The sequence below is a fragment of the Macaca thibetana genome, chromosome 6, assembly GCF_024542745.1.
Source record: "Macaca thibetana thibetana isolate TM-01 chromosome 6, ASM2454274v1, whole genome shotgun sequence".
NCBI classification, from domain to species: Eukaryota; Metazoa; Chordata; class Mammalia; order Primates; family Cercopithecidae; genus Macaca; species Macaca thibetana.
In genome coordinates, this window is record NC_065583.1 from 149,043,817 (window position 1) to 149,063,864 (window position 20,048).

Sequence of the window (20,048 nt, forward strand, 5' to 3'; positions counted from 1 at the left end):
TATTTTTATCCAGACCTATCTTTCCTTTTATCGTAGTATTTAGATTTTACCAAGTCATTATTGTGACTAATGTAGTTAAAATATACACTCTGTGAAGGAAGAAACATGCCTATTTAGCCCACCACTTTGTCCCCAAGCTCCCAATACATTCCTGACACACAGAAATCATTCACTAAATATTTATTGAATAAAACAGTGAATTACAAAACGGATAGACGATTGTTTCATTGAAATTTGGAATTTGAGCTAATAATGTTCTTGAAGGATACCATAGTGAGGGAAAGGGCAAGAAGATGATACTCTGCTGCATATATGGAAAACATAAAGTTTTAAAAATGCCTGACTACAGTATTTACCAGGATTATACTTGCACCTAAGATATAAAGTTCAGTTAGAGAAAGCATTTTGGAGAACTGATTTTCAAGCTAAGACAGTTTTGGAAGTCTGGTATATATGAGTAAAAGGTTTCAATTTCTTTTTTTAAAAACAGCAGTATTAAATAATATAGAAGATATTGTGTAGGAAATATCTTCCAGATATGAAAGGACTAGAGGAATGGAGCTTTATTAAAATTAAAATATATTATGCAAATTAATTTCTAAAAGCTAAAAATGATTTCTCAAATATATTTCTATAATGTACTATATAGTAATAGTTTCATAAAATATAAACAAAAGTCTCACAGAGTCAGAGTAAGAAAAAATTGTATCACTAAGAAATTTCTTTCACATAACTAAAATTTCAAGGAAGCCATCTTTGTCTTAAAATCTAGAATGTAAAACCAGGAAACAGTAGAATTTGCCTTTAGAAATGCTTTATCTCTAGCATTTCTAAATGTGGAGTCATTATTTATTGAATGAGTAAACAATTCTGCAAATTTTTAATATTTATTACTTGTTACAGGGGTTTCCAGTGAGCTTTTTTATTGAAAGATCATGCTTCCTAATTTACCAGAAAAATACTCACAATCTGCAAGATCCAGAATGAAATCCTTCAAAATCTAATTATAAACTCATTAATGAGTCATACACATTAAAAAGAGTTAACATCTTTATAAATGCAGAACATCTTGCTTTTATTAATTTAATCTATCTTGTTTTAGTCAAGTAGGCCCAGACTGGTCAGCACTATTTTTTTTCTCTGTCTCTAGGGTATATAGCTCTTCAAATCCTTTTAAAAATGTATCCAGGTTTCTGGTAGAAGACAAGTTATTAACTTAAATAATGTTTAAAAGTTAGTTTAGGCTTTGTAGACTTTCTTGTGTGGATGAGTGTCAGAGGCTGATACCAACAAAATATGGAAAATGTATGTTGATGAGGGAAAGAAATTGGTACAGATATTGATAAGCTAAGAAATGGGCTGTTTGTGTGTTCACTTTCTCAACTTTGCTGCCAAAAAATTGAAAAAAAACAAAAAAGGTTGCCTATGCACAGAAGCAGAGTTTTATAACTGAATAGTCTCTGTGGTGCAGAGATTTACTCGTACCAGGGGCCTATTAAGTTCTGATGATGGCGACCTCAACTACAACTAACTTATAGGGAACCCTAGGAGGTCAGTGACCAGCCTACACCCACATGGGCATTTGCTCCCTAGTGTCTCAGCAGACAAAATTTCCCCTTCCAAGCAAACTTCCTGACCCAGCCTGAAAACCACATGTCACTCATTGAATTTAAAAGCTCATATAAGAAAGAAGAAAAAAAAGTTTAAGTAATTACATTATAAAATATCTTTCATAAATTAGTTTATGGGTTTTGTTTTTATTTTTTAATATAGAGTTCCTCCCCAGACTGAAGCAAATAAAAATTTGGTGAAGATAATGACTGAACTCCATGGACATGGCCTTTATAAAAGCCCAGTAAAATTCAGTTAAAAGCAATGGGTCAAACTAGGAAGATATATACAAATCAATTTAGAATATCTGTATAAGTGCGAGTAATGCAGTGAGAAATCAGGAAATCGATATCCATAAAATTGGGGGCAGGGCAAAGCAGAGAGGTGGGTAACTAGATAGAAAAGCCTAGTGCAGAGTTTCTGAAATTTGACACTGTTGACATTTGGGGCCAGATAATTATGTGCTTATGAAGCATTGCCCTGTGTAATCAACAATATCTCCATATGTTGTCAAATGTTCCCTAGGCGTCAAAATCACCTCTATTTGAGAACCAATGGTTTAGAGATATGAGTTGAGCAGTGGATCAAAAATTCAGGCCTATCTATGCAAACTAGTAAGAAGGAATCAAAATGAAGTTGGGCAATAGATACGGATGACTAGCGATACCATATTCTATCTCGACAATTAATAATGGTACAAAGTAATTACAAAATCACACTCATTGTTAAGCCCCTTATTAGTTATATTTTCTTTTAACTTCATAAGATATGAAATAAATATTATTTTGGCTCCTATTTCATAGAAAAGAAAAATAAGGTTGATTGATAGTAATATCATAGTAAATATATTATTATTCATGTAGGCCTAAATTCAAAATCTATGAATAAGAGAGTATGCTGGCCAGGCAAAGTGGCTCACGCCCGCAATCCCAGCACTTTGGGAGTCCGAGACGGGCAGATCACGAGGTCAGGAGATCGAGACCATACTGGCTAACACGGGGAAACCCAGTCTTTACTAAAAATACAAAAAAATTAGCCACACATGGTGGCGGGTGCCTGTAGTCCCAGTTACTCGGGAGGCTGAGGCAGGAGAATGGTGTAAACCCGGGAGATGGAGCTTGCAGTGAGCCGAGATCTCGCGCCACTGCACTACAGCCTGGGCGAGGGAGTGAGACTCTGTCTTTAAAAAAAAAAAAAAAAACAATTAGAGTATGCTGCCTTACATTTTTTGTATGATTCCTTCTTGGAAAGGAAGCAGTGTTTGGATAGCTAAGCGTTAAGAGTTGGTAAGTGTCAGTGGACTCTAGAAATTGCACAAATAATAATCAAGCTTCTTTTCATATTTCTTCCATCTATAAATACTGCTTATTACCTACATTAGCATAGTAAGACACAGGCACAAAGTTGAAAAGAAGATGTTAGGATTTCATTTAATGTGCTCATGTTAACTCTGGCTTCATCATGTTGTCATATGATAGTTTTTATTTTTCTGTATTGCCGCAGTTTTATTTCATTGTATGTACTTTGATATGTGTTTCTGTAAGCATTGAAATCATTTGAAAGAACATGGGTTATTTGTAAATATTAATAGCTCAGAAGTTCAACAGCATGAATGGTAGAGCCACATAAAGTCATGTAAAATTCAGAATTTAATGTGAATTTTAGTCAAGTATTTAAAATTTCTGTTTAGATAATTTGAAAGAGTGTTAAATAGATTTTCTCAGTTGTAACATAAATATAACCCCTGCTATGTTTTTTGGTAGATTTAATATTAAAAGATATTTAATATGCAGAGCTTATCTCTGGCTATTTAGATATTCAAAAGTTATATGATTCACTTCCATTTATTTTATGACTATCAGAATAAAGGAAAAATTCATAAAGTGTATCTTCAGTGCTAGATGTAAATCAAATAAAATACGTATGGTGGGGCCATTTTTATTTGAATTTGTTTCTGTTGATAGGAACTGTGCTTTGTGGCTGTCTGATAGATATGAAACATTTTTATTTATTTATTTTCCTTTTCCCAGAGTGAGATAACTATCATTGTGATTCATTCTTTTAAGTTGCTTCTGTATGGTGACTAATGTGTTCACTCAAACACCTGGTCAATCCACTACACAATATCCAGCTGTTCACTTAATAGAAATAGTGCCTGCAGGCATACACCAGTTTGGTGTGCACAAAAGAAATGCATATTTGAAAAGTTGTTTTAGTCTCAAATTATTAATAAGTTACCTCCATCAGAGCACTTTAAATATAGGGGGAGAATATTGGCCTGGAGCAGAACAGGCTCTTAATATATTTATTACAAAATTGAAAAACAACTGTTTTGTTGTTGAAATGAATGTAGCAGTCTGGGGTGTGTATGATGTTTCAAGGAGTTTGCAAACATTAATATACTATAATATGTAATAATCACGTAACTGGGGCTGAAATATATTCCTAACAAATGGTAAAAAAGTGTAGGTATTACAGGCTCTCTAAAATACTCTCAAGGAGGTGAAGTTTTACTTGGATTTTGAAAAATTGATGTATATATAGCCTGAGAGAGTTGAAGAGACATTTATTCACTAAGATGGGTAGAATGAAGTACAGAAAAAAAAAAAAAGACAGGAAAGTGGAGGACAAATATCCAGGAAAATAGATGGAAAAAGAATAATCTGGTGATATTATGCAAGATGAATTTGAGTGTCTATATGGTAATAGGGGGAGCAAGTTTAGCAGTGAGAACAGTATAAAAATCTATTGCAATTATTCAAACATGAAGTAAAAAGAGGCTGAACTCACCAAATTGCAGTAGAATAGAAATGACAGATGTGTGAGGTATTGCACATGATGAATCAGGTCTTCTTTTTGCAATCTCCAAAATAGCCTGATAGTTAAATATGCTGGTAATACAAATTTATGGGTGTGGTAAACAAGAAGCAAAGTAAATGAGGATTTGAAAGGGTCTGGAATGTTTTGATAAACAAGCTCGTTGGCAAGCACATTTAAATGACAGCTCCTGTGAAGAAAAATATGTTCGATAATAATTAAACACCATCAGGAATTAATGGTTTGATTCATGAAGGAGCAGTGCTTATCTTTTAGTCAATAGAACCCATAGCTACATTTATCATTCACACAAAATAATATTTATCACATTAAAAAATTTATAAAACATTTTTACATATATTATCTCATTTGACATTAAAAGGCCAGCATCAGGAAGATGTAGCTCATACTCCAATGTGCATTTTATAAGTGCAGTCACTCATTCATTTCATTGTGTAACCATCCCATTGAGTAGGAGTACATTCCAGGCTGTACAGCAGGGATGCTATGTTAGGCAGAGTCATAGTTGCCCTTGCAAGCTCAAGAAGGTGTATCAGTCATTGTCCTGGAAGGAAAAATTATCTTCGAGGAACGTTTATAATGTTTAAATGTTTGCAATACCCGAAGGTGAATGAAAGCAGGGAACTTTTGTGTCTATGGTAAGAGGAAGGTGAAGTTAAATGAACCCCACAATAACTACCATTTGGTAGAGAAATGTGACCAACATGTGGAAGCTTGGAAGGGAATCAGTAGGGAAATAAATACTTCACCTTTACCTACTCCTTACTCCCTATAATTTTGATCTTGTCTTACTGATTCTCAGTAGCCAAATCCATCCATGAGCCAGTGGAAGGGAATCTGTTGACCTCGTCTGTATGGGGAAGCCTCTCTAGAGCTAGAAAAGAGTAAGCTATATGGCAAGTGGCTCAGGAAGGAAAAAAAGTCCAGTTATAAACCTGTGATATGTCTTTAAGACAAGGTGTTAAAATAAGTACAGTAAATTATAGGACTATATGCATCTTCCTTACCCAGAGATTCATTCTAGGCAAATGGTCAGTTTTTTCCATGGAAGTTTACTCAGATTTGTCAGGTGAAAATGTCTAGGTCTAACTTAACTGGACCAGGAAAGTTACCCTAAAATATATACGGGGTTGGGCATGAGTGAAACTGACCATTTTTGAGGGGACTGTATGTTCCATATGCCCCAGATAGATCCATAATAAAAACATTATGTGCACAAACATTCGTCAGTTTCCTGAAGTTCTGGATTAGCCATAAATAAAGGTGATGGTGTATTTTTTTCTGGATCCAATAGTTTTTTTTCTTTATCATATTGCACAAATTGAGATGCTGCTTCAAGTTCACTTACATACGTTTTAGCAGAGTCCTGTTTCCAGAAGTAATTTATGAATAATTCACTCTTTCACCACTTAGAAAGTTAATTAAAACATAGTTTCCATAACGTTCCTAATTATTCCTGTAACTGCTTCATAAATAAGTAGTTTAAATTGAATATTCAAATGTCAATCCCATGGTAAAATTCTCCAGAAATTATTAAGTGTTATGGCAGACACTATCAGATCTCACTAACACACATAGTCTGCCTCTCCTTTGGCACCCACCACATTAATTTTAGGTCATGTGATTGGCATTGGCAATTTACTCATAAAACAGTTATGTGTCTGGACTTTGTCAGACTCCGTCTAACAGCAGGGGTACAGTTCTCTAAGATGTCCTCCTTCATCGTGGTGAACACTGAGGCCCAATACCACAGAGGCTATAGGGAAAGATGCTGGGGACTGCTGCAGCTTTGGCGCCTATTTGATTCAAATGAGCAGAGCCCCTTGAGGACCAGCAGTAGAAATATACAAAGAATAATAATTAACTTTTTATTGTTTTAATATCCTGATATTTTGAGGATTGTTTCTTACCACAATATAAATTAGCCAAGACTATACTTCTTAATATCACATATGAGGCCCTTAATGATTGCCCACTTCCTGTTTATCATGTTCTGTAAAAAAAGTGACTCTTTATACATACAGAACTGCTTTAAGTTCATCAAATATTCCGTGTTATGTCTTGAAGAATTTTCATATCCATGCATGAGGCATCCATGAAAATGTATTTCTTGCCATTTTTCACCTTACCTACTGTTAGTATCCCCACCAGGTTACCTTATTCATGAAAAAGCAGTGTTGTGCTGGAGCCAAGTCCATGAGAGCAAACTGTTCAATGTTCAGTAATTTTGCAACACAGTTTTTTATTTTTAATATTTTATTTGATTTTACTTTAAGTTCTGGAATACATGTGTTGAATGTGCAGGTTTGTTACGTAGGTATACATGTGCCATGGTGGTTTGCTGCACTTATCAACCTGTCATTTAGGTTTTAAGCCCCACGTTCATTAGGTATTTGTCCTAATGTTAGGCCTCCCTTTTTCCCCCAATCCCCTGACAGGCCCTGGTGTGTGATGTGCCCCTCCATGTGTCCATGTGTTCTCACTGTTCAACCCCCACTAATGAGCAAGAACATGCGATGTTTGGTTTTCTGTTCCTGTGTTGGTTTGCTGAGGATGATAATTTCTAGTTTCATCCATGTCCCTGCAAAGGACATGAACTCATACTTTTTTTATGGCTGCATTGTATTCCATGTTGTGTATGTGCCACATTTTCTTTATCCAGTCTATCATTGATAAGCATTTGGGTTGGTTCCAAGTCTTTGCTATTGTAAATAGTGCTGCAATAAACATGTTTCATGTGTCTTCATAGTAGAATAATTTGTAATCCTTTGGGTATATACTCAGTGACGGGATTGTTGTGTCAAATGGTATTTCTGGTTCTAGATCCTTGAGGAATCACCAAACTATCTTCCACAATGGTTGAAATAATTTACACTCCCACCCAGAGTGTAAAAGCATTCCTATTTCTCTGCATCCTCTCCAGCATCTGTTGTTTCCAGACTCTTTAATGATCACCATTCTAACTGGAGTGAGATGGTATTTCATTGTGGTTTTGATTTGCATTTCTCTAATGACCAGTGACGATGAACTTTTTTTCATATGTTTGTTGGTTACATAAATGTCTTCTTTTGGGAAGTGTCTGTTCATATCCTTCACCCACTTTTTGATGGGGCTGTGCAACCCAGTTTTTAAAGAAGCCTAAGTATTAAATTAGATAACTTATAAGCAAACATTACTTTAAAACAAAATGTATACTTAAAATTAATGACTTTGTGATGATTTTCCTCATTTTACTATTATTTATATTTATTACATACACATGTTGAAAATAATATTCTGTGTTGTACTATTGTACTATTGTACTCTTTCTAACTTCAAGATCAATGACATCCATTTGGTAGTTTGAAATTGATCATAGTGAGATTACTTTTACCATGGAAATCAGCAAATATCAAAGCAGGGTTGGATTAATTCACTTTCTTGACTGTCTAGATTTAGGAAAGTATGAAGTGAATGTTTACAAAGCAGATTAAACTTAAATGGAAAGTGTGTTTGTAGTCTTTACAACTTCCAATACATACAAAAATATTGAGGAAATAGTCTTCCAGTCTCCCAAAACAAATATCTGGTTCAACAAAGCAGTTGCTCACATCATTAATAAGCAAGTGCAGTTTTGACATACTTTTTTTTTCTTTTTTTTTTGAGATGGAGTTTCACTCTTGTTGCCCAGGCTGGAGTGCAATGGCATGATCTTGGCTCAGTGCAATCTCTGCCTCCTGGGTTCAAGCGATTCTGCTGCCTCAGCCTCCCCAGTGGCTGCGATTACAGGCATGCACCACCACAACTGGCCAATTCTGTATTTTTAGTAGAGATGGGTTTTCACCATGTTGGTCAGGCTGGTCTCGAACTCCTGACCTTAGGTGATCCACTCACCTCCGCCTCTCAAAGTGCCGGGATTACAGGCATGAGCTACTGCTCCTGACATACATTTTTATCGTTTTACTTTATTTTACTCGTAAGCATAAATTATCAACCAACATTCATTGTCCCCAAGTGTCAGTTATTAAACTTTTACCAGCAAATGGCTGCAAAAAAGTTACTTCATTCAGAAAGTTTATTTTTATAATCTTCTTTCAGGAAGTTTTATACATTAACACAACTTTTATGAACTTAATGTTTGTTATTCCCCCAAATTTGTATGTTGAAATATAAGCAGGAGGTAATAAAAGTAAAATGCAGTTATAAGGGTGGGTCCTTAATATGATAGGGCTGGTGTCCTTGTAAGATGAAAAAGAGGAAATACTGATCTTATTCTTTCCACCATGTGAGGATACAGTGAGAAGGCAGCTGTCTACAAACCATGAAGAAAGCCCTCAGCAGAAATTTCATCAACTGTTACTTTGACTTTGGACTTTCCAGCCCCAGAACTGTGAGAAATACATTTCTATTATTTAAACCACCCAATCTTTGGAGTTTTCTATGAAAGCCTAAGCAGACTAAGACACTAGCTCCCTCTGAGCAGTGTTCTTCCCAACTGCTTTATTGCTCACTTAGCATAATATTATCAGAGAAATTATTATAATCTAGTATAAGTGTTTCTGTTAGTCACAGTCAGTACTAATAGTTATTTATTGTATACTGTGTGGGAAATACGTTTTATTTGCTATATTTAGCAGCTTTTAACAAGTAAAAAATATTCTTTGTTCTTTTGGAGATTATAATGTAGTATAGGGAGACAAAATAAACAAGTAAGAAAGATCAATATTTTATGGTGGATAAAAAATAAAGGAAAATTAGACAATGTAAAAAAGTAATTGTGAAGAAAGGAAATTTTTTATATCAGGTGATGATGATTTGCCTTTTGAAATCAGCACTTTGATTTGCTCCACACATTTCTAATTCTCTGCTTTCAGTAATGAAACAATCCTTCCATAGCTACTGGAAATGCTAAGAACTGCCTTTTTGCATTTAAGTCTCCCTCCAAACACTGACCTTAGCTGAAGTGAATTGCCTTTCTTCATTGTCGGCAGCGTATATCTAACTACAGGTCAATGAGTGTTTAAAGGGCTCTAGACTCCTTGTCTCAATTCAAGGTAACTCTGTGTGACCATTCCAGCTTCAGAGCTCCCCATGAAACTGACTGAGGCCTCCATACCCATAAATTGGCAACCAACTACTTTTGTATGACTGCATTATGAGCAACCAATTTCTTCCTCTGCTCAATTCTGCTTCCCTAACTCCTCACATTGTTAGGCCTGAAAAACTCCTCACTAATATTTTTACATGTGAATATCTCTGTTTCAGAGTCTGTTTCATGGGGAATTCAACTACCAATAGTTGGGAACAGAAGTGGTCCAAATAAGCAGATGTTAAGTGGAATTCCTGAATTACTCACAGACTAATTGACAGAGTTCTCTTTCACTGTGGCAGGGGACCATGAATAGCCTTTGACAGTGGTAGTGTTGCAAATGTGCAGTTGTTGAACGCTCCATTGGTGGTTAACTAAGATGATTCACCAGTGGAATAAAAAGGCACTGGCATGTGTAAAATGGCATGTCTTGAAGTATAGGAAAAATTGTAATCATGACAAAACAATTAGATAACTAATGCTGGGGAAAATCAAAGACTGAGAGTAAGTGATCAGCAATTAAATACAAAGTACAAGTATCAGAGGAAGTCCTGGTGGCATATAAACAGACTCTTATTAATCAAGAATACAGAAAAAGCTAGGCCTCTAGTCCAAGGCTTAGTTATACCATTAGCAAACTTCTGAGGTTAAAGTTTTACTCCAATATGTCTGTTACCAAGAGTTCATGGCATTAACTGAAATAGTATGGGGAATTGAGAAATCAGATGACAATTTATGTTGAAGAGTTTCAAATTACAAAACTGAATGGTACATCTGATCATTCTGTAGTGGTGACCCAATCCTATAATTTTAGAGCTAGAAAATAGAGTTTAACTTGTATGAAGAGAATGCCTTATAAGAGTACATTCTTATCACTCACTCCCTTCCCCTACCTCCCCTCTTGCCACTAGAACAAACCTAGGGTAAAGGCACAATATAATTCTATTATATGGCTCTGTGTCCCCATCTAAATCTCACCTCAAACTGTAATCCCCACGTGTCAATGGAGGGACCTGGTGGGAGATGATTGGATTATGCTGACGGTTTCTCCCATATTGTTCTTATGAAGATGAGAGAGTTCTCATGAGATCTGATAGTTTTTAAAGTGCTCTCTCTCGTCACCTTGTGAAGAAGACGCTTGCTTCTCCTTTGCCTTCCACCACGATTGTAAGTTTCCTGAGGCCTCCCCATTCATGCAGAACCATGAATCAATTAAACCTCATACTTTATAAATTACCTGGTCTCAGGTAGTATCTTTATAGCAGTGTGAAAACGGACTAATACACCCTATTTGGAAGGTGCAAAGTATTCCAAGAGAAGGCATTATCTTTCCAAATAGGAGCAATAACAAGTCAACATATACCTTTTGGAAATAAAAAAACATGATTAGGATTATATCCTGTAAGTACTTGATCAAGAGGAGCAAAATGTAAAGTTGGATAAGAAAAAAAGTTGTCATTTTATGAGCACTCTCCCAGAAAGTAGTAGTTCATATTTTGGCTAGTGCTTTGGGATGCAACACTGAATCATTACTAGTATTTATCTTAATAATGTGGAGAAAGCAGGACAAGTAGGAATTCTAGAACTATTATGACAGATAAGGTAAGTACAATTTAAAAGACAGAGAAAGTGAACATGTAAATATGGCACGCTGTGCAAGTCTAACAAATCAACAAGAGGAGTATGTTTCATGGGAAAGTTCTAAAGGACATTCCATCTACCAAAGCCATTAGAAATGTGATCACGAGTGAAGCAAGAGTATCTCTGAGAAACACGCAGGCAACCTGCTTTGCAGATTAGGACTGAGAGTAGAAAATGTTGATGTGTAACTTTTTTCCATGATAGAAATGAGAATGATATAATTCTGATGTCTCAGAGACCAGATGGCAGCACTAAACCATCAGAAGAAAGGTGGGTTCAATTATCACAATGAGGAAGGGAGAAGGGTTGGGAAAAGAAGTGATTCATAGAGAAATACAGAGATAGTTAACAGACGACAAGATCCTAGGGGCAAAACATATGGTCTCAATCAATAATAGAAATGTTCAATCTACCAGAATGTTTTATTAAATATAAAATAAAAAGTGGAAGATCGGGGGTTAAAAGCAGTCACGGCTATGAAAAGTCATGTTCCCTTACCCTGTTCTCCAACCATTGTAGACTCAGAATCTATTAAATGAAAGAGAGCCCAGATTGTCCAGAGAAAGGCTCTTGCACTACCATGACAAGTGTGTGTATATGGTGATGATTATAGTAGTCCTTTCTGAAACACAAAAACTGTCGTTCTTATTCAGGTAACCAACACTGAGATAGGGTAATGTCCAAACGTTTCGAGAATTGTTCGATTTGGAATCCAATTGACATTGAAACTAAGAGATCCACCTTTAAGAATGCAGCCAATGGGACTTCGAGTAATAAATAATGTCCTAGCGTAGTTTGGACTTACAGTGGTTTCACTGGCTCCGAAGACTTATTTTCACTTCACTTTTTCACAAATGTGTAATTGGAATAAACATTATATTCTGGTAGCTGAAGAAAAAGTTCATGTTTGTTCCTTGATTAGTAGGGTAAAATCTGCAGTAGTGAAGAAGAGCAAGTAGAATTATCAATAAGTGCTGCTTCCTACTCAACATATTGTGTCAAAAGTAATATAGTATTGTGTGGTGGGGGGAAATATGAGACTGGATATTCTTGAATAAATGACACAGGTGATATTCCCTTATTACATCCTCTTTTTGATTTACCGGTCAATCAGATCAAATGTCAATCAGATCAAATCAGAAAGTAGCAAGTATGTTGGTCCAGAGTGTATGTGATACAATCTACCTAGTTTCAGAGGGTGTGGGGCATGCCTTGACATCTCTCCAAAGAAAATAACAAATTATTGTACCTAGTTTCATCTACTATAGAAAAGGAAACTCCTGAAGCAGAGAAATCAATATTTTTTTAAACCATGTTTTACAGTAAACTTTTTTATTTTTTCATTTTGAGGAGAATACATAATAACATATCATGGTGGGAATTTAAAGATCAATTATTACAAAGCTCCATATTGGGGAGGTTTCTACCATGGTGTTGATGAAAATTCAGGTAATTAAAAAGTATGCAATAGGTTTTTAAGGTTTAACTGAACAACCTTCTATTGGATGTAGAAGACCATATAAAGCAAAAGACCAAGGATAGTATAAAATTATTAAATTAGTCTATTCTGTGGGTAGAGTTGAAACCTAAATAAACATGGAAGACTTTTAAAGAAATATTTAGAACATGTTAAATTGCTTGAGGAATCCAAGTGAGAGTGAAAAGAAGGAAATAGATTTCTGGATCTGAGCTGGAATATACATATATACAATTTGAACTGCTAAACACATATTTAATATCAAAATCCAGAAGCCTGAAAGAACTGACTTTAGTTTGACACAGAAGTGGAATCAAAAACAACTCCTCAGTTACTGCAACAGTATTTTTAAAAGAGTAGAATGGGCAAAAGATACTAAGAAGAGACAAACATTCAGTAAGGGAACAATCAAGAGTGGTGGGTTATCAAAGTGAATACAGGTATGTGCTTAAAGAAAAATGGACAAATTAGTTATATCCTTCATAGTTTCAGGTGGAGTAAAATATTAATAAAATGTGGTCATTGGATTTGATATTGAGAATGTCATTTTTGTGTTCATTGGAATGGTGGGGGAAAAAAAAAAAGTCTTTTCCCAAATATGCCAGATGTGGCATTTGGTAAAGACAAATAAGAGACAGAGAATGGTAATTGAGTGATGCTGAAATGGAATCAGCAATGTACCTTTTTTTTTTTTTCTTTTTTAGATGGAGTCCTGCTCTGTCGCCCAGGCTGGAGTGCAGTGGTGCAATTTCTCAAAGTTGTGGGATTACAGGCATAAGTCACCATGCTAAGTGCAATGTCCTTTTTTTAAGAGGCATTTTTGCTCTAAGATGGGTAGAATACTGATATGGGAGTAATGAGATGGGAGATTATATAAATGCCAGGGCAAAAATACAAAAACAAAAACAAAAATAAAAACAAAAAACAAACAAAAACCAGAACTTTCTACATTATTTTCTTTTCAAACTTGGAGAACGAAGACATGCATGTTTCTATGATGTTTGAGATTTTTGAGTAAAGTAAGGTAAATGAGAAAAGAAAGAAAGAGACAGAGTAATTATAATATGGAATCACGTCCTTCCAAAAGGTAAGTGAGATAGGAAACTGAGCAGAATGGAAATGCTACACTCCTGTCACAACATTAGCCAGAAACAAATCATCTACAAGTTAATGTCTCTCTCTAGTTACACTTTCTGTAAGCACCAACGAATCATTTTACTGAACTATTATGTATATTTGGTTGTTTTATTATTCTCTATCCTTGAAACTCACATAGAGGGAATTTAAACATTTGGTATCTATTTGTGACATTGTTCATATTTTCTTTGAAAAGAGTGGTATCCACCTGCATACTGCAACAGCTCATCTCGTGTCCACCAATGAAATGAAACTATCTTTTATTCTCAAAAAAAAATATATATATATATAGTGTTTTTCCTACTGTCATTTTTATATTTTTTGTGATGTTTTATCGCATCCAGTTGTTCTTGCACGTGTTTGAATATTTGTGCTTGCTTGTGCCATATTCCATTTCATATTACCTCTCTGTTCCCATATATAATAAAGTCACTATAGAAGAATGTCCCATGCAAGTGATTTGTATTGAGCAAAGCTTTCCTCTGCATGCAGTGTTTTCTAGATTCTCACTGTCTGCTGCCTTTCACTTGCCATTCAATTTCATGCAAAACATATTGATGTCAAAGAATAATGTTTTCTGAGGAGTTCGTCTGTCAAAGTTGTGTGAGTTCCAATCTTCAGAAGGAATAAATAGACAACAGTGTGACTATGTGGCTTAGTCTAAAGTGTAATCTTAGAGATTTATAGTGAAACTGTACTACAATATATAAAGATCTGGATTTTTTTATATGCTCTTCTTTCATGTAACTTCACTAGCTCTCACACATCATAAACTCTCCAAAAGACAATTGATTTCTTGTTTGTGTGCAGTAACGACTGCTTCTTTGTTTCAGCACATTTCCTAAATAATTTATTGAAAAGTTAATTTTTAAAATAAATAAAAAATACACACTGCTGCTTCCTTGGTATGTATTTTTATAAAAATAACATATATTAACAATATATTATACATTATTATTAAATTAATTTTATGACCGGATACTTTTACTTAAGTATGATTAATATTACTTAAATAATGTAATAATGTTGAAAATGATAAATCAGTAAACCTTTCATTTATTTGGAACTATCGCAACATATGTGTGGTTAAAATAAAACATTATCTGTAGATTTTATAATTTTATTTCTACATTTGTGGTTGTGCAACATAAATATTAACAATAATTTCAAAGTAAAATTTTGCAATTTCAAAAAAGATCTATAATACCAAAGATGTTTGAAGTTGTAATGCTACATTGATGTTAGCTATGTTTTGTGACAAAACTATGCCATCTATTCCAAATATTATTTAAAATGAAAGATAAATTGATTTCATTCAAAAAGATTTGCAATTCTTTTGCTTCAGTAGAGATATTTTAATGAAGTAGTATAAAAATTAGCCATCAAAGACTTGACTTCTGAACATATAGAAATTGTTCTGCCTCACTGAATTCTTGTTAATTTTACATTCTGTGATGCTTATAGCATACTACATTATTATTATATAAATTGACATTACATTTCACATGTTCATTGATTTTCCGTTTATTTCCTTGATTTTATTTTTTTCCCATTGGTGACTTTTTATCTTTACTTAAAACATTTTAATAGGATCCCTTTACTGCAGTGATGCTGTCATCAGATTGAGCCAAAAACATCTGAAAATATTGACAAAGCAAGTTGATTTTGAATTTTTGACAAGCACTGCTTTATGCTTCCATTTAACAGAAAGCAAATAGTCTCTTTTATAGACCCACATTACAAATAAGTACACAAGCAAGTATCAATATAAATATTTGAAAACAAATGATTATATATTTATAAATTAAATTGGTATTGGGGTGTGTGTATGTGTGTGTGTGTGTGTTACTCTTCACTTCAGACGCTAGGAATACCAGATAAGTTACCGTCTATGTATGGATGATAAATAAAATATGATTAATGATCACATTGAAAATAGTTCTCATAAAGCCCATTTAGGGATTTTGTTACAGTACTTGAAAAAATTGATTTGTTAGCAGCATAACAAAATCTTAGAAATTTTAAAAAGTGATGTTTTCTGGAATGTCATCACAGCTAAATACATCAGATAGTGTGATATATGAGAGAAAAAGATGTTATATCTTTGTATTCTTGGTATATTAAATAATTGGTACAGTTATTTTTCTTCACGATAATATTAAAAAGGCATTGACCCTTTAAATGGTATATGTTGTAATAACCATTTTTCTCAAATTGTTGTGCTTAGTGGGTTTGATTTTAATTTAATAATTTATCGACTTTGGCATAAGATTACACAACCACAAGAACAAATATTTTTTAACATTTTATTGTGTAATTTTCAATAAAATAGAATGTCAACTGTTGTGAGAAATGGAAAACTCAGATACTATATAATCTTAAGTTCTGCAGAAAATTTGCTAGGTTAAAATAAGAGCAAGTTGGGCATGTTAACACTTCAAACTTAAGCAAAATACAATATTCTGGTACATAGGTACACACGATGGCTATATTTACAGTCCAGTTTCTTTTGAAATTGCATACCTACTTCAATGTAATATTCCTAAAATGCTTCAGGGTAATTTTTACAATTCACGATCTTTTGGAATAATTCATTAATTTGACTAATATTTATCCCTGTATGACTAGTATGAAATCATCCCTGAATATTACCAATTTTAATTTAGTGTGAAGTTCTTCCTCCTTAATTTTAATTATCTTTCTCTCTTTCTCTCTTCTTTTCTCTCCCCTCCTTTCTTTGTTCTTTCCTGACTGCCCTCCTTCCTGCCTTGTATTTTTGAACGAGATAATTTGGGATTCTTTGGCAACGACGAGGATTGGCAGCCAAGTCAAGCGTGCATGGAATATAGAGAGAAAACATTGAGATTGAGGTAAATCTTGAACAGCATTGAAAGTCAAGTTGGCATTAACCAGATAAAATGTGACTAGGAGATGGCATATGCAAACAAACACATAGAAAGGTGAGGGAAGAGGGCAGAAATCAAATAATGTAATGACACTGAGGGAGTATACTTTGCATTTGGAGAAGTGACATAAAGAAGGTCATGCAGGAAATGAGGGAACAGGTTGTTACAAATCCTAGGTGCCATCACAAGAACTATTCCTTTTAATATGAAAAAACATGAGGAAAGCACAGGATTATAAGAAGAAAATGTCAGGATCAAATTGCTTTCTGAAAAACATCTTCACTGCCTCTATTGTTCAGTAAATTGTAAGATAAAGTACTTGTGGGAACATCTCTGTAAGTTTTTATTTAAACAGGAATCAGCTGGTTGGGAAGGCAGGGCAGATCACTTGAGATTAGGAGTTTGAGACCAGCCTAGCCAACATGGCGAAACCCTTCTCTACAAAAAAAAACCAAGAAATTTAGCAGCGCGTGGTGGCGCATGCCTGAAATCCCAGTTACTTGAGAGTCTGAGGCACAAGAATTACTTGAATCAGGGAGGTGGAGGTTGTGGTGAGCTAAGACCGCATTCCACCCTGGGCGACAGAGTGAGACTTCACCTAAAAAAATCAAAAAACACAAAAACAGAAATCAAACAGCTTTGATGATTAAAGTAACACAGACCAACAACAATAATTGAAAAATCATTTAAAAATATCACTACGTAAAATATCATTTAAAAATAGCACTATTATTACCACATATACATATGTATATGCACATATGCATCACATATTTCTTGTGTATATTAAAATTATTTACCCTGTCATAGGTAAGTTATTTCAATTTTTATTTTTTTGATTTAATAAGGATATTTGTCTCAATTAGTTCAGCTTAAGAAAACATCTATTCAATTTGGACATCTATTTGTCCAGCACAAGCTTTTCTGCTAAGCAACAATTTTCCAGCTGCATAAAGGCATTTTTAACTGCATTTGTCACAAGTACTTCAAATCTAATTTGTTCTAAACAGGGTTTACCTTCATGATACTTCACAAAAATGATTTCAAATTATTGCTCATATGATTTATTGATATCCTATTAGTCTATAAGCAAGACATTTTACAATCCTCAAAATTTTCCCTTCCGTCAATTGGCTATGTCTGACTGAGAAAGGTTATTGCATCTATGTCATGAATACTTTGAAATCCAATTTCCTTTGTTCACTCGCCCTGGTGAATTAGAAAAGATTTATATCACTAATTTATTATTTTTCATATTTTCTCTAAATATCAATGAAATCAGGCTAATTGATTTTTCTATTTTCAATTCTATCACATTTTTATTCCATCCGCCAATTTCAGTGCATCTTTCACTTTCACTCCATTAACCAAAACATAGATGTCTCCTATCTACATCCTTAGAGTTCTTATCTATTGCACTCTAAAATAAGATTTCTCGTAATAGGCTAGGAAGCCTAGTATTATCTCGAACACTCCAAACCCTTTAGCTTCATATTGTCACTCCTTTTTCCATTCCTTCCCATATGTATGCTTATGCAATATTCAGCTAATTGCACTTTACCTAATTTAATCATTGTTTGTGGCTTTATTCCTTAGCTTGTGCTCCCCCTTTGACCAAAATCTCCTTTCCCTCTCTTCTTATTCCATCTGGCTACAGGATACCTACCCTCTGAGACTAACTTGTAAATATATTTTCTTCCCAGCATACCTTCCAAATCACTTCAGGTTGCAGTAAATACATTTTCTATATGTTCAAATGGAATCTTAATGTTACAGGTGGAGCTGTTCGATGTGTTATTTAATAAATCACAATGCAATTTTAAGTACCATTGGACCATTTTTTCTCATAATTTATTGATATTTGTAGACTCTTATTACTTGTTGTCCTTAGCAGTCTACTTTGAATCAGTTACAAGGGCACAAATATCACTTTAAAGTACCTTTAAATTACATCTTTTAAAATTCATAAGACAAGCATAAAGCAGTCCTTATGCTTTTCCTCATCCATGTTTTTAAGAGTTCTGACATTTTCAGAAAGTGTTTCCTGAAAAAGAAAGGTGAGATGGTGTTTAATAAGAAAAGAAAATGCAAGCTTATGAAAGATGAAAACTTTGTGCCATTAGATGATAACCTCTTTATTTTTAGCTTTCTATTGAGCACACAGGCAAGCTCTCATGTACATTAATGTATCTTTGAAAGTGTATCTAATTTTTTTAGAAGAAACACATTCCTTGATAAAATTCAATCTATTGTAATCCCAGTTACTTAGGAGGCTGAAGCAGGAGAACTGCTTGAACCCAGGAGGCGGATATTGTGGTGAGCCGAGATAATGCCATTGCACTCCAGCTTGGGCAACAAGAGCAAAACTCCATCTCAAAAAAAAAAAAAAAAAAAAAAATAGAAAAATCCAGTCTACTAATCACAGTCTAATGTATATAAAATTTCCTTACATCTGACTCTCAAGCCACCTCCAAATCCTGAGACGATTATAGAAAGTTTTACATATGTATGACCTTATTGAATTTATAGCATAAACATTTAATCGTTAAATTGCAAAGTGCATCATAAAAAGAAGCCTAAGAAATTAAAGTCTTTTTGTTCGTATATCATGCCTTGTTTAGCATAATTTTATGTTAAAATTTACTAAACTAAGATCGTGGCTCATTAAAATTTAACCAATAACCAAACTATTATTTAAAATGAAAATTTAACAAGCATTATTTTATCTTAGGGTGGATGAAGTGTAAGAGCTTTACCAAACAATTTTAGTTGTCGGGTAGTTTAAGTTTAGTTATGTTATTGAATATAGGATATACACAAGTGTGTTACACTATTGGACAGGACTTGTAAGAGTCTGAGATCTCTTTAGTAACCTGTTGCTCAAGGAGACTTGCATTTCAGTCTTCTAAAGGCCATAGCAATGTTTTATGAGTTTCCTATGCTGAATCACACTGAGCCTATGAGAACAAATATGGAATTTATTAACATATAGCTATTATTCCTCAGTATATCTAGACCGTTGCTGTGTTAGATTTCTGAAGGACCAACTATCTCAGACAGTATCTTCATATCTCATTTATTTCATGGTTGACAAATCCACATTTCCAAATTGCAGTCAGTCTAAAATGGAAAAGACCTGCAGTCTATGAGATACACATGACCAACTGGATTTGTTTTTTTTAGAACATTCAAATGTTAAAATGAGTTACTGAATAATATCACAAAACAGATTTTTTTTTCACCTAAGTCACTTATTGTGGCAGTAATGTAATGAAGCACGTCGATTTATGACAATTTTTGGTAACGACATATGAATTTCACATTGAGTGTCTTGCTCAATTAAATGCTTCCATGGAGGTGACTAAGTCAT

At 34.1% G+C, this 20,048-nt stretch overlaps 1 long non-coding RNA gene across 2 annotated transcripts in view; it reads right to left on the bottom strand.

The window, feature by feature from the left end:
• Positions 1-2,336: 2,336 nt before the first annotated feature.
• The window catches only part of LOC126955960 (uncharacterized), a 29,831-nt gene continuing 12,119 nt past the window's right edge, over positions 2,337-20,048 (bottom strand). Inside the window, exons 3-6 of one of the 2 annotated variants that reach the window (XR_007726209.1) lie at positions 18,619-18,722; positions 14,283-14,387; positions 4,402-4,502; positions 2,337-2,791 (exon numbers count right to left, since the gene is read on the bottom strand). This is a non-coding gene — a long non-coding RNA (uncharacterized LOC126955960). Of the gene's footprint in view, positions 2,792-4,401; positions 4,619-14,282; positions 14,388-18,618; positions 18,723-20,048 lie in introns of both variants that reach the window. The other variant, XR_007726210.1, reaches the window with a different exon arrangement.